The sequence below is a fragment of the Physeter macrocephalus genome, chromosome 1, assembly GCF_002837175.3.
Source record: "Physeter macrocephalus isolate SW-GA chromosome 1, ASM283717v5, whole genome shotgun sequence".
In the NCBI taxonomy this organism is placed as follows: Eukaryota; Metazoa; Chordata; class Mammalia; order Artiodactyla; family Physeteridae; genus Physeter; species Physeter macrocephalus.
Window position 1 is genome coordinate 124,561,689 of NC_041214.2, and position 14,925 is coordinate 124,576,613.

The window sequence follows — 14,925 nt, forward strand, 5'->3', positions numbered from 1 at the left end:
TCAATGCTTTCCCATTGTCCTTGTAATAATTATAAATTTAAAATGCCTTAACATGGCTGAACTGAGAAACAAATTTCCTTCAGAAAGCAGTGCTTTTGGTGGGAAGAAGAAATCTTTTCATACTTGAACATTTTCTAATTACTTATTTATTGTATAGTGAGGTATGGCATAAGTACAAGGAATTCAGCATCTCAAATGACAGCTTTTAAAAGTTTTTTTTTTTTTTTGCCCCCTCAGCATTGTGAGGAAAAATATGTTTTCAGCATTCATGAAAAGGCCAAGGCATCCTATGAAATAAACCTTGAGTGAGATCTATTGGCAGTCTGGGTGATGTTAACTGAAAGGAGTGCAGAGATTGTATGGCTGGCCATGGCTGGTGTGGTAGAGACATGCCAGTTTTTTACATGCTTCCTCCATGACTGCTTGCCTGAAGAAGATGCCTTTCAGGATCTATTTTTGAGGTGTTTTATTTGTTTGTTTGTTTGTTTGTTTTTAATTTATGTCTAACTCTCAGTTTCAACAGTTTAATGAAGATCTAATAAAATGATAGGTTTGAACTTAAAAAAAAAGCTGATGGGAGAAAAATGACTCAAGTTAGGGAAACCAATTTTCAGGGTATTGAAATAATACAGGTCAGGCACATTGGACGCCATAAAGAAGGGTATATTAGATGGATTCAAGTATTATTTAGGCTATTGAGTTGATAACATTAATAGGAAATTATAGATAAATCTCTTCACTTCAAAATTAGAATAACCTAATCCATGGAATGCACTATTAAAGAGGAGAGGAACAAATTTTTCAAAACAAGACAGAAAAAAAACACAACAAAGAGTTAAATTTTGTGTATGCTGGGTTTGGGGCACCTATGAGATTTCTAAGTCAGAGATGATCAATAGACTACTAGTTATATAGCCATATGTCTGAGAAAGAGACTTGGGATGCAAAGATTTTAGGAATTCATCAGTAGATGGAGGGTAAGTGATATATAGGAAGAGATGAGTCTATTCAGGAAAATGTGTGAAGTGAATCCAGACGGATTCTGATAAACATTAAATTTAACAGGATAAGGAAAAGAAAAACGATCATTAGAAGAGAGTGAAAAGAAGTATAAGACAGATGGAAAGAAAGCCATGCATGTGTTTCCAAAATAGCTGAGAGAAGATATTTTAAAAACAGAAGTGTCCACAGTTGTCTTGATCTGTGACCTGTTTTTGGTTGCCAAGCCAGCGCAGTGCTTCTTCTGTTTCCTTAGACTATTCTTAGCCCCTTTTTTCCCTAACAATTAGTTCAAACATTTACTACCATTTTGAACTTACTATTTCTATACTTATATGCATTTCATATCTCATTCTCAAGAAGGTTTGGCTCCTAACTAACAGGAAAAACAATTATCAGAGAACTGTTTTCAGTTTTCTGTCACCTATTAGGTTCTTAGTGTCAGTTTGTCTTGCAGGGTATTTATTAGAGATCAACATCTGTTGAAGGAAGGGGTTGAAAGCAGGATTGAGCAGAGAGAGAACTGGAACAGTGATTTTAGACAATCCCGTGGAGAACTCTGGAACATATATGCCACATTAGAGTTGTCCTGTGTTGAGGGACTATATCTCAGCCTCAGTCAGTCATTGATGTGGGCTGTCCTGGGAAGGCCACTCCCTTGAGCAAGGTGAGGTGTCTCTCTGTAGCTGAGACCAACACGGAACCAGAAAGCTATGTCAATCAATGCTTCCTTGAAGACAGATCTGCATCTTCAAGAGCATATTAACAAACATACCATAACAGTTGCATATACATCCCTCTTTATTTTCTTCACATTTTACAGACCTCCTCTCCTAGGCTAATTTCCTTTTTGTCAACTTTGAACTTTCAAGTTTCTTTAAACTCTCCTTTTGTATAGGCTCTTTCTTAAACATATTTAATAGGTGTCATATATGAAAAAAATTAAAAAGAAAACCTCACTTATCTACATTTCCCATCCTAGTCACACCCCTCCATTTTAGCTAGAATAAAATACAAAACCCTTACATGACTCACAAAGTTGTATGTGATCATTTTTCAGGGTTCTCTCTCCAACCCTATCTTCCCCTTTTACCTAGTGCTCATTTCTGCTCCTGTCATATTGGCCTTTGTTTGTTGTTACTTGTTTCCTTTGCTTTTATTTAATAGTTTGCCTTCCTTGTTTTCTTTCCTGGAATGCTCTTCCCCCAGACATTTACATATTACTTAGTTTCTTCTTTTCTCAAAGTCGAAAGAAAACCTTATCACTCCCTGCCCCCAGAGGATTCTTGATCCTTTTACTATTTTTTTTTTTTCAAAAAATTAATCTTTCCCCGAAATTATATATTATTTATTTTATTATGTATTACTTTTCTTACCCCTTATTGAATGCAAGTTCCTCAAGAGAATAACAATCTCATTCAACAGTGTACTACCAATAATAATACATGTTATAACATGAAGGCACATCCTTCAAATAGAAACACACAGAACTGAAGGGGAGAATCAGACCATGGTGCTTGTGTCTCCTGAAGAGAACATGTAACTACCTGGAAACTAACAGAGTATGTCCTGACTTCATGTCTGTAGCCTCCCTGGTGTAGGTCCTAGTGAGAATGACCATGAGGATTGATAACACTTAACAAAGGAGTAGTGGCAACAACCACCAACAAAGAGAAGCCAAAGTGATGCTGTCAACAGAAATAGTAGGACAGCAATACAGAGGATTATCACAAGATATATATGGCAGGTAACACAGCATCTCACAGCTTTAAGATAAGAAGAGATTGAGGCTATTGTCTAAAATAATTAGAGAGCTAAAAAAGAAATGTTTGTTTTCTTTCCCCTTCTCCTCCATACAACTCACACTAACCCTTCTGGAGAGCAGGATAAATAAGGGGGGGATAAAATTTCAATGTGTATTTTAGAAGGAAGACATTTGTTTTGAAACCCCACTGATGGCCTCATTTCAGGCTAGTGGTGAGAAATATATATGACATGAAATCATCCAAATTCCCAGCCCACATCCAAGGAGAAGGTAGTAATTAGAATAATTGTTCTTGAAACTGGCTAAAAGAAACAATCCTCTGGATGGCTTTAGAAAAAGTATTCAGGATTAACTAACCCACACAAATCTTACTAACGATATAGTTTGATTATGGGGTACATGAATATGCGGTTTTAAAAACCTTCATGGTGATCTGATGGATCAAGAAACTCTGAACCTTCAAAGGTATTAATGAGACCAGAGGATGTTATAGATTAGCAAGTAGTAGTCTAACACCGAATAAAAAAAAAAAAAATCAAAACTATAGCCAAGCAGTTCAAGATACATTATTGTTTCTTGATGGCATCAGTTCTTCATGTTTTGTCAAAAGAATGCTCAAAATGATATAATATTTCAGCTAGGCAAGGAATATAGAATATACACATATTTTGGTTAAGAAGGTAAAACACTGCATCTTACAAACATTAAATTTTAGAAATAGTTCCATAAAATCAGGGGAAGAATTGTTTGAAGTCTGAAGAGTTAATTACAAAAAGAGGCTTCCGGAAAAGGCCTCTTTTTTCTGAAAACTCCAAATAAATTATTCTACTCTTTAAATATCTTGCCCAATAATTAAAATTACTTTATTTGTAAAACATTAAAAATCTATGTGCTGAAAATAATGACTATTAAACTTAATTTTTTGAAAATAATATGCATTAGGGCTTCCCTGGTGGCGCACTGGTTGAGAGTCCGCCTGCCGATGCGGGGGACACGGGTTCGTGCCCCGGTCCGGGAGGATCCCACATGCTGCGGAGCGGCTGGGCCCGTGAGCCGTGGCCGCTGAGCTGCGCGTCCGGAGCCTGTGCTCCGCAACGGGAGAGGCCACAACAGTGAGAGGCCCGCGTACTGCAAAAAAAAAAAAAAAAAAAGAAAAAGAAAATAATATGCATTAAAATTTATTGAAAACACATTTCCATTTCATTTTAAAACATTTTGCCATAAAGCTAAAATATGTTGATTGCAACTGTTACAGATATTTACTCAAGCCTCTGCCATTTGAGCAAATGAATAAGTCCCTCATGGAAGTGTGAACTTTTCTAATAAATCTGCTTTTCTTCTATTCTACTCTGGTTGCTTAAGAATCATTCCTATAATTTGATCTCCAAGACCACAGAAGAATATTTCTTTATACATCCTTATCAATAACTTGTAAAAATGATTTAAATTTTGCACTTAATATTAGAAATCATTAAAAAGGAAAATACAGGAAGAAATCACATTTTATAGAAATCCAGACAGAATAAGGTATAATAATTCCTCTAACCTATCTTCCAAAGTTCAAGTCATAACAACCTACAATAACTGACAATGATAGCCAGATGTGCTATTTGAGAATTAGGTATCAAAATTTAAAGTAGAAAACACTTACTCTTAAAAACCTGTTCAGAAGAATGTTAGGAACCTTTGAAAAATGAAAACTAAAAGTTTGAGTTAAGAGAAATTGAACAGCTGGGAACAGGCCAGAGAACAGTACATGGAATTAGCAGCATGGAGAAACATTTGCCTAGACAGCAGCCCAAGATTGCCTGAAGGCTTGGTTGTCAAAATGCAAATGAACAATTGCGATGAATATTTCTGAGGAAGATGAGGGAAAAAAATAGTTTATCAGTCTATAGCAGTACAACTTTAAATGATATATATTTGTGAAACATGATTTATCTTCCATCTAATATCTGACACCAACTATACCTACATCCAAATAAAAGAGCAAGAGAGTAAAAACAGCAAAGCAAAACAAATAAAATAGCACATATTTTAATGTGTCAAAGTTCTTAAACACTGAGACACATTTTCTTGAGCTATGTTTCTACTTTTCAAGGCATTTTTGGTTCCAAAGTTGTCATACTTTCTTTCATCTTTTTCAGGAAAATCTTTTTCAAATGAAACTTAGCAGGAGTGATAAAAGGAAAAAAAAAAGGCTTTGCTACATGTTGGTTTTCTGTGAAAGATTTTCACTCTGTTCTTGATCTGAAAGAACAATTTTGAATAACCCAGGGTTCATAAAAAAAGTAAAAAAAAAAAAATCTTGGAACTATCAGTATGGTTCTATATTCAAATATGTGAAAGGAAAGAAAAGAATATGGCCATGACTGAGAGACCTCAGAGTAGAGCACTTAAGGAAATCAGCATGAAAAATAAAGTGCCCATTACCAAGTGATGATTTACTGTATAATTTATGGGAGGGTAGAGTAGGCTTGAAACTGCACTTAGCACCTGGGTGCCATGAAATATAAATTGAGATGAAATGTGTTCATGAAAGTCCATTAATAAGAGGTATGATGTTGGTTTCCTTTCTATTTTGTTTCTAGCTTAACAGAGAGCAGTGGTAAGCCTAGGCAAAATTCAATGGCATCTACTTGATTGTTTCTTAGACTCATAAAATCTTGGCTTATCTGGTATAATCTCTCTCTCTCTTTTTCTATGTGCATATTTGTAGCTCTCTCTGTTTCGATCTCTGTTGTCTGTCTCTCTCATCATTCATTGGTTAGGGATGCGTATTTGGTTTTCTTTAGTTGGCTCTAAGTTGGAAAGAGGGACAAAAATTAGGGAAGCTGTCAGTTACTAATGAAGTCTTGACCATTTGGAGCCATTTGTAACAGATGTTGTTTGGTTTTCTGGAGAAGGCAGTTACAGTCTGACTTCCTACAAGCCTAACTTACAGAAGACTGGCTTCTGGGCTGTTTATTGTAAGTATGGGGGTTGGTTACCTGGACAGGTTGCTACAGGTTGTAAGTCAGATGTATTTTTATCATGGTCTTGTCATTGTCTGTTTGTATTTTTAGCCTCCCAGTACATATCATAAACAATATAACAAGTAAGAAAACTGCATAGTGGGTAAGAAGGTGATAAATATTGTGGAGGAAATTTAGAACCATGTATGAAAGTTTGGAATACAAAATGGGGGAAGATATGGGAAAGTTTGCTTTATTAAATTGACTATTAGAGCAATATTCATTTAGAAGGTGAGATTTAAGCAAAAACTTGAAGAAGACAGTGGATTAATCAACAAATTTCTGAAGGAAGATAATCTGAAACGTATAGACAGCTGATGCTGAGCCCCTCTAGTGGGTTGATACCCAGTGTTTATATATATAAGATAATCACAGTGCCTCTCTCCATTTTTCTTGAATTCATCCTCTTGGCTTATCTTTCACAATAAGATAGCTACACTTCGAATCATTCATTGTCTTAGGAAGGGGATAGTAGAAGAAAAAGCAGGAAAATAAAAAGAGAAGAAAGAGAGAAAGAGAATCAGCACAGAAGTAAAGTCATCAACTAGAGATCACTGGTTTACACACAAATAAAGCTCATCTTTGAAATCTAAGTCATTTTAACTTAAAAATAATAGAGGGATACTTTTTAGATATTTTGACTATCTCCCACATCATGAGATTAAGGCAGTGGATATCTCCACCCAAAACAAATATGTTAGGATAAAGTGGTTTTCATAGATGTTTTGATCTGGGCTTCAAAATGAATAAATAGTGCATGAGTAGACTTAAATGCACAATTTCATAAAACTTTCTTCCATGTACACTAAAGAAATAGAGTCTGTAAATAGTCCAGAATGGGAAAAGGGAGAGAAGACTGTGTGGAGACTTTGGAGGGTGTCTATAGCGTACTGTCAATCCAAGCAAGATTAATCTCCCAAAGGGTAAAAATGGTTTTTTACTCTTTCCCTCAAGTCCAGCAAGGGGTGCTTCAAGATACCTACTCAGAGCACTTCAGAAGTTTTCTCTTGGGTCTGAGTTTCGTTCATGATGTCTGAAGGGCAACATCAGAAAGATGAACAGTTTTTCCATTAAAGAAATAACTACATTCATCTTATAAGATAATAGGTGAAAGAATGTGTGTGAGTTTCGTGTGGAATAGATTTGGACCGTACAAGACAGGGAGCTGGTCTGAGCTATTTTAAGTCCTATAAAAGAGGCTTTAATGGGACAGTTGATGGGACTCCTTTGGGGGAGATCATACCAGCTTTAATAAGAGACAGAGTCAGACTTTTCTCCCCATCTTGCAACAGGGCTGGTTCAGGAAAAAACATCTCTTCTTTCATACCATTCAACTTTACTGATCTCCAACTGCAGATGGATGGGTAACAACAGTTAATAATCAGAGAAGGGGATATGATAGTAAGAAAGGCTTTTTTGTCCACATCTACCTCCCCCTACCCCAGATGCCACAGCAAGCAAACTGCACTGAACACTAACAAAGGAAGAGAAAAAGATCCTGTTTGCCATCTAAGGTTAATGTAAAACCATCTATGACTAAGAAGTTATCTGAAAAGCCATGGGGATTGACCAGGTTTTTAGCCACAGGAAGATTAATTCAACCCTCTAAGGGATAAATTTTAAAGGGATAATGGGAAATAAAAGTAAGGTTATATTTTGATTAGGATTCATAAGTTGTGCTCATTGATTTTACTAGATATTTTTGCTTTTTTTAATTGCTTCTGCCTGAACACCTCAGGGTTAGTGGCTTAGAATCATTTTCTGCTTCAGTGATGTCTGTTGGCTGGAACAGACACAGATAATTCCAGTTTAGATCTTATATCTGTCCAGAACAATGAAAAAGGTTGTGGTCTGTGTTGGTCAGCCCCCAAGATGGCGTATGAAAGTCCTTGTCCCTTTTCATTTCCATTGCACCCTTGTGTAAATCTCCTCCCACCCTGAATAGGGTTCACTCTGAATAATGCCCAAAAGGATATTGTGGGAAAGAGTGTGTGTGACCTCCAATGATAGGTCATAAAGTACATTCTGGCTTCCACTTTTTTAGATTCTTGTTTCACTTGCTCGGGAGGAAAATGGCCACCATGTCAAAAGGCCTATGGAGACATCCACAATGTAAGGAAGTAAGGCTTCCTGCCAGTAGCCAGCTCAGCTTGCCAGGCATGTGCGTGAGCCACACTGGAATGGATTGTTTTGCCCCAGTCATACCTTGGGATGACTGCCCTCTGTACAATATCTGAGTTTTACTTACCACATGTGATGTTTAGTTTCACGTGTAAGTTGACTGAGCTAAGGAATACCCAAATAGCTGGTAAAACGTTATTTCTAGGGGTGTCTTTGAGAGTGTTTCCAGAAGAAATTAGCATTCAAATTGGTGAACTGAGTGAAGCAGATGGTCCTCCCCAATGCAGGTGGCATCATCTACTCCGTTGAGCGTCCAAATAGAACAAAAAGGTAGAAGGGGGTGAATTCATTCACTCTCTGTTTGAGTTGAGGCATACATTTATCCTACCCTCAGACATTGGTGCTCTTGGTTTTTGGGCTTTTGGACTCAGCTCAGGACCTACACCATCAGTTCCAACCCTCTCCTCCTAAGCTGCCACTCTGATTATCAGACCTTTGGACTCAAGCTGAATTGTCCCATTAACTTTCCCAGTTCTCCAGCTTGTAGCTGGCAGATCATGGGACTTGTTAGATTCCATAACCACATGAGCCAGTTCCTATAATAAATATTTCTATTTATTTAGTTATCTCCTATTGGTTCTGTTTCTGGAGAGCCTTAATACATTGGCATAAGAACCCAGTATCACCCAGCTAAACTACTTGTAATTTCCTGACCCTCAGAAGCTGTGAGATGTTTAAGCCACTAAGTTTTGAGGTAATTTATTACACAGCTATAGAAAAATAATATAGGTTTTAATTTTATATTTCAAGTTTTACAGTCAAAGATGGGTTACCATTTACGGATGATGGAGCAATGTATTTCAACTCTTCGCTTTATGCAAATAAACTTCTCTAGTTCCCTGCCTCATGTTAAACCTATGTTCTCATCCCTTGTTTGCATGGGTTTTTAAAATCTAGTGCCTATGATCTAGAACTTCTAGTAGTTCATGCTTGCTTCATCAACAGCAGTTTCCTTTTTATTTCCGGAATGCAGTAATATTCCATTTTTGTACAAAACAAAACAGTCTGGCATCCTGGGAGAAGAGGTTATGTTTTATCAGAGTATTATAAAATTTTTAATTTTCCCATCAGGCCAAACATAAGCAGAGGATTAAAACTATGAATCCACTTTCTGTTAATGCAAATCTTACACGTTTGAATGTCCATCTTTTTAGTGACAAAGGAATGTCACCTAACATCACATATAACATTCCACCAACACCAGCCTTATCACTTCGTGAAGGCCACTTTCCAAAATTACTTTTTCATTTCCAAATTTAAGATTCTGATTCTGTCAGTCTTCCTGATTGCAACAGAGGGTGTTAGGAAAGTGTCTGCGGAAAGAATAACTCCATTAAAATAAGTGAATGTTTGTTTGTAGTACAGGTTCATGGGGCTCCAGTCCAGGTCTACTAGATGAGTTATTAAATTTTCTGTGTGTCAAAATCAATGGGGTTTTAGCTAAAATTTTAATATATTCTGTGTGTATTCTTAGAGAATCTAATTTAAAAAGGATGAGACAGCAGCAATGATTTATGGATTTATAGGTCAAGAGAGACATTTGTAAATCATGTTTTTGTAAGTCAGAAGCAGCTATATAGTATTTCTGTGAAAATGCAATTAAAATAAATAAGGAACAAGAATGCAAATATATTCTAATGTAAATTGTAATATAAACAGTAGCAGACTTTTATTCTTGTCTTTGATTAACTACCAAATGTTAACTTTATTATAAATATTAACATTAGAAAATTGATATCAGGATTGGAAGTATTGAGAATGTTTCAGGTAAAGATGAAGTTTTTTTTTTTGTTTTTTTGTTTTTTTTTTGCGATATGCGGGCCTCTCACTGTTGTGGCCTCTCCCGTTGCGGAGTACAGGCTCCAGACGCGCAGGCTCAGCGGCCATGGCTCACGGGCCCAGCCGCTCCGCGGCATGTGGGATCTTCCCAGACCGGGGCACGAACCCGCGTCCCCTGCATTGGCAGGCGGACTCTCAACCACTGCGCCACCAGGGAAGCCCAAAGATGAAGATTTTTGATTGAGGCTTGGAGTTGGAAATATTTGTTAATTTATAAAAGCAATTATGCTTCTTACTGCACAGCAGGTACATCACATTCATTGTAAGAAACTTACTTGTTTGACACGCAACCACAAGTCCATTGAAGCCAATTTGATATGAAGCTCTTAAACAGACATATGCATTTGTTTTTGTTTTATCTTATCCATATAAATCAGTTTATGGTCACCATAAAAAGAGGGAAGAAGACTTATATTCAGGGTAAGAGAATGTCTATGCTTGTTTCCAGAGATATATTCAGAAAAAAATAAGAAAAGGATACACACTCTCACATGTAAATTTTTAAAAAATATATTTGAATACCTTGATATAGGTAAATCTTAGGGAAAATTATAATAGAAGAAAACAATGAATATATTGATGTTCTTGTCATTTTTATATGAAATACAATGAAATTCTTAATAATATTAATTTTGATATTGGATAGTCTGCTTGTGCATTAATATTTTGAGATACCAAATAATTAATAAAATTAGATTATTATACTGAGAAGATAGAATTTGGAATGTAAGATTGTCATTTCAAGTTTGCACAATATAGTTTCAGCTATCTGTGGGTAACCTAGAAAGTTTCCGAGTTTCCGTAGTGGTTTGTGATTTTGCTGAGGTGAGGTAAAAAACTTAATTGCCTGTGTTTCAAAGCTGATGTACAGGAGAAAACCACATAGGAAGTGAGCAAACATATTCCGCAGGGTATGTCACCATCTGCATCCGCTCTTTTGGCCTCTATTAATTATGAAGTATACATTACATTGAGGTAATGAGTTTGAATAGTCTCAAAGGTTTTAAGAACCTATCTTATTCTGTAAGAATCTGTCTGAGACTCAGTTTCCTGTTATGAAACAATCTGAATATTAGTAAGATCTAACTTCAGAATATTCATGTCAGCTGAAAAAAGATAATATACATGAAATAATAACCCATAATCTCTAATTGCTTTACAAATCCTTATAACCATATCATATAATATCACTTATATGTAGAATCTAGAAAAATGGTACAGGTGAACTCATTTGCAAAGCAGAAATAGAGACACAGATGTACAGAACAAACATATGATACCAAGGGAGAAAGGGGAATGGGGAGATTGAGATTGACATATATACACTACTATGTATAAAATAGATAACTAGTGAGAACCTACTGTATAGCACAGGGAACTCTGCTCAATGCTCTGTGGTGACCTAAACGGGAAGGAAATCCAAAAAAGAGGGGATATAGCAGATTCACTTTGCTGTACAGCAGAAACTCACACAACATTGTAAAGCAACTATACTCCAATAAAATTAATGAAAAAATCTCTATAATCATACTACGATTTAGAAACATCATAATAACTTATCAATAATGCAATTGCAAAATATATGTTAAATTCCTTTATAAAGTATTTATAAATAAATGTTGATTCTAAGTAATAGAAAAAAGGTTTTAATTAGTTAAAATGTCCTTATAGAGTACTAATGCACTAGCAAGGTGGGAAGTTGAAATTAGATAAAATAAGACTGTATAATAAAGTGTTATTTTATTAAAGCTAGACTCTATTATAAGTAATAATATATGCTTTAGAAATATTTTTCCATATAAGCCTGATTTAAGATGCCAGTAGCAATAATGCCTCAATTATCTTACAAATTAACACATTTATAATTTTACAGAATAAAATCTTTAAAGTAGTAGTTACAAATATAAGTCAATCTCAGAGTAGCAAACACCTTTTAACTTATATTTTTGGCTTCTATCCATTTCTTAGAAAACTGTTGTTATATCTGGAACAAATCAAGTATTTTTTTTTAAACTTCAGATTACTACATAGTAGTACCTTTCTGAGTAAAATCAACATTTTTGTAGTACATACTATGTGTTAAATGCTAAACAGATAATGGAGATATTGTGAACAACTTTACCAAATAATCTCAGATGGAAAAAAAATTTTCATGTAAAATCACAATTTACCAAATCTGACACAATGATAAATAGAAATCCAGTATAATCCTATACCCAATACAGAAAAAAATAAACTTTAGTTGAAAAGATTCTCACATAGCAATTGCCAAACCCAGATGGTTTTGTTGGTTGAACTTATCCCTTCACTTAGGAAAGAAAGTATACTTGTTTGTAATAATTCTTCCATATATTAACATTTCTTAACTATTTTATGAGACCAGTACAATCTTGATACCAAACCCTAATTAGAGCACAGCAAGGAAGAATGATTGCAGGACCATCTCACTTGAAAACATAAAATATGAAAATTAAAAATAATAATAAAGATTCAAATCCAGCACATTATAAAATTTCTAATACTTCATAAACAAGTTGAACTTATTTGAGAAATGCAATATTCTTTTCAATAAAATCAATCAAGTAAATCTAAACATCCGTAGAATAAATGAAAAATTCTCTCTCAATAGATGCTGCAGGGACTTTCCTGGTGGTCCAGTGGTTTCGACTTCATGCTTCCTCTGCAGGGGGTGCAGGTTTCATCCCTGGTTGGGGAACTAAGATCCCCGCATGCCATGTGGCAGAGCCAAAAAATAAAAATAAATAAAAATAAATAAAAATAAATAAAAATAAAGTAGCTATTAAAAAAATGCTGCAAAAGCATTTTTATAAAGTTCATAAGAGAACTATATATGTTATATATTATATAATATATGCCTATATAATATATTATGTTATACATAATATGTGTTGTAAAATTCGTAACATAAAATTTGAAGACCAAGATAATGTATATACAAACTAGGAAGTGAAGTGGGCATTCTTAATCTGATAAAAATCTATTTAATCCTTCCCTCCTAATAAGAATGAGACAAAGATATGTGCTCTCATTATTTCAATGCAAAATTTTACTTGAGATCTTAAAGGATACAAAAGGCAAAAACAAAAACAAAAACAAAAAACCTATAAGACTGGAAAGAATGTAATCAGTTTGTCATTATTTATGGTCAAATGATTTTGCATTTATACAATCCAGAAAACCTGGAAGAAATCTTAGAAGAAATATTATAATTAAAAGGGGAATTCAACAACTTCCCTTGATATAACTTAAAATCAATGGCATTCTTAAATTGCATCCACATTAAGTAAGTAAAAAAAAAGTAAATGATATAATTTAAAGTAACATCAGACACATCAAATAGACTTTTGATTTCCAGCTATAGTAGAGTGAAGAGTTTAGCAAATTATCTCTCCTAAATACAAGAATAAAAGTTAAAAACTGGAAAAATATGCCCTGTCAAATCCCATAATATCCCATCTCTGGAAATTGAACAAGGTAAAACTACAATGTGTTTTTTCGAGAAAAACTACTAAATGATGGGTAAGAACAGTGGAAGTCTGTAGCCTTCTTTCCTGGAGACTTACACAACCTCTGCCCTGTCAAGCTTGATTTTGTAATATTACTATATTTGGGCTGGAAAAGGGAAAAAAAATGCAAGCTTCACTGCCTAGGGGCAGACTTGATTTGGTGCAGAAGGCAAATACCCAGGCTTGACTGTATCATCAGTAGATGTAGCAGACTCTGTAGGCAACAATGGGGAAATCTTATGACTCTGTTACTCTGGGATTAGCATCCCTGTTGATTCAGTGAATAATCTAACCAGAAATTTCATGCGGAATCTTTGAAATTAGAGAGATATAGAAGGCTATGTATGTGTTTCACACATCCGTGGCTGATTGGGAAGCTATGTACATGTACAGGGAAGATCAGGGATGGTCCAGGGAAAAGTAAATGCTGAGCAAGTGTTGAAAATGTCCTCCACTTTGAATATGGTTTTTAACTCATGCACAGATTTATTGGCAGAGATTAGAAGCCTTATAAATTCAAGTTGTTTAAGTACCACTTCTTTCCAGTTCTGAATTAACCACTAAGCTGCGTAGACAAAGCAGACACACCAAGGAAGTCAGGATAAAAAATACAAAAAGAAAAAACAGAAATGATATCACCAGCCATACACTTCAGGGAGACAAATTCCACAGATTAAGTCCAAGCAAGTTACTGAAATAGATAAGTAAATACATAAATAAATTAATAAAATAAAACTAAACAAAATTTAAAAAGCAGCAACAACTACCCTCAAGGGAGAGGGGTAGCAAAATTCAGAGTCACTACAAAATAATATATGAAGTGTCCAGTTTTCTACAAAACATAAGATATGTAAAGACATAAAAAGTATGGCACACACTCAGGAGAAATGTATTGAATAAGAACTCTGAGTGGATCCATATGTTAGATTTATCAAACAAAGCCTGAGACTCAGATATTGTAAATAAATTCAAAAAATTTAAGAAAACTGTTTAAGTAAATAATGAAAATTAAGATTATAATACTTCAAAATAAGGTATATTAAGAGAAAAATAGAAACTATAGAAAATAACCAAATGAAACATATAGAATTTAAAAGTACGTGTAATAATAACAATGTATAATGAGGTTTATAAAATATGTAGAATTAGAATGTATTAAAAATGCAAAGCACTGGAAGAAATGGAAGAACACTTAAAATGAAAGTAGATTCTAATAAGCTAAAGTTGAGTAAGTAAAATGAAACAAAAGATGCACTTTGTAAAATATAGATATATACACCTAGTAAGCCAATCTAAGAGACAAAATGGAATACTACAAAGTATACATTTAATCAGAGAAAAAGGGAAGAAAACTCACACACACAAGAAACAGAAGGATGGTAAGCCTAAAACCAAATGATATTAGTTTCCTAGAGCTGCTGTTACAAATTAGAGCAAAATGGGTAGCTTAAAACAACAGAAATTTATTCTTCAACAATTACAGTTCTGGACACTTGGAAGTCCAATATCAAGCAGGGCCATGCTCTCTCCAAAGTCTCTAGGGAAGCATCCTTTCTTGCCTCTCCTGGGTTCCGGTGGTTGCCAGCAATCCCTGGCATTC